At 27.1% G+C, this 1,359-nt stretch overlaps 1 long non-coding RNA gene across 1 annotated transcript; it reads left to right on the top strand.

The window, feature by feature from the left end:
* Positions 1-20: 20 nt before the first annotated feature.
* LOC122577466 lies at positions 21-1,278 on the top strand. Its single transcript, XR_006320321.1, has 3 exons — positions 21-185; positions 541-725; positions 1,193-1,278. It is a non-coding gene; the product is annotated as an uncharacterized LOC122577466 (long non-coding RNA).
* The last annotated feature ends 81 nt before the right edge of the window (positions 1,279-1,359 follow it).

The raw sequence follows: 1,359 nt of genomic DNA, 5'->3' as shown, positions 1-1,359 counted from the left end.
TATCGGGCATTCCTCTATTGGTTCGGAATATTGGAAAAATGTAGTTTCAACGGAGCCGAGCGGTGACATACTCCTGAAATTCGTGCAGCGAAAATTTATCTTGTGGAGCGTTATCCTGCTGTCAGTACCTTCATTTCGACTTTATCAACGATTCTACACTTTCATCTAATTCATTCAAATAGCACGTTCGTATTTAATCGTTTATTGATTATAATCTTAGTAAAATTATACTGTATCCCAAAATTTTCTTTTACTTTTATCATTGACTGCGCATTTGGCAATTTACAGTTATTAATCGTTTATATTACCGATCTTTGAGGTAGAATTTGGGTTCTATTATTACTTTATTTCACTATAGTTGGTTTCATTGTTGTAAATTATTGATTTATTGTACATTTATCCTTGACTGTATTTCTGGTGGGATTAAGTTAAAATTATCGATAATTCACATTACCGGCCTTTACTATAATTTGTTCTGTTACTGAAAATTATTGGTTTTATCGTACATTTATTTGAAATTGTTGGTTTTCTTTTGTGTAGATTATTGGCTGGTCACTACTGAAAAGACTGAAAGACTAGGGATTCACATCACAGACGCCACAAGCGATTAACAATCGATAATTCGGACTGAAACAAGATGAACGTCATAGATAATTATTTATATATCGAATCGTTGATTTCTCATGCAGATTTGGTAATGATTGTAGTATTATAACAAAGCAGAGGTATGTACACGACTATTTTCTTTTTTTATTGGCTCAATAGTAATCGATATTTGCTAAATAATTGCTTTACAGCTTACGATTGGCATATAATAACATCATTTTATAAATAATTGCATAATTTGTTGAAAATATTAGATTATCGTTAATAATCGGATATACTATTATGTAATTAATTAATGTTTTTATATTAATATATAGCAAATTATGCAAATCATTTAATTGTTATTAGAAAACAATCTATTGCGAAGTTGTTATATTTTTGTATATTGAAATGAGAAAATATTAATATAATATAATATGATGAGAAAAATTTTTATAGTAATTAGATTTTAACACAATTTCAATTTGTATTGTTATTAATATTTCAAGTTTGAATAGAGTTTTATATTTCATTAGTTTATACTTCTTTAACAATGAACGATATATTTTTAAGAGCAAATTATAATATTTCATATGTTTTGTTTCAGTTTTTCATAATTTCTACTTTTTCCTGTGCTTTGGAAAGGACGCAGTGATGCTTCAGAACAAAGCATGTAAGAATCTTTGTATATTGTATTCCAATTAATTTTATTCCTTGTATTTTGCTTTAATTATTCAAAATAACAGAAACAAGTCTGATTTTATACTTTAATAT

This window comes from Bombus pyrosoma, unplaced genomic scaffold (assembly GCF_014825855.1).
Source record: "Bombus pyrosoma isolate SC7728 unplaced genomic scaffold, ASM1482585v1 HiC_scaffold_4713, whole genome shotgun sequence".
Taxonomy (NCBI): domain Eukaryota; kingdom Metazoa; phylum Arthropoda; class Insecta; order Hymenoptera; family Apidae; genus Bombus; species Bombus pyrosoma.
Note: the sequence above shows the minus strand (reverse complement) of the source record. Positions and strands in the feature narration are given on the sequence as shown.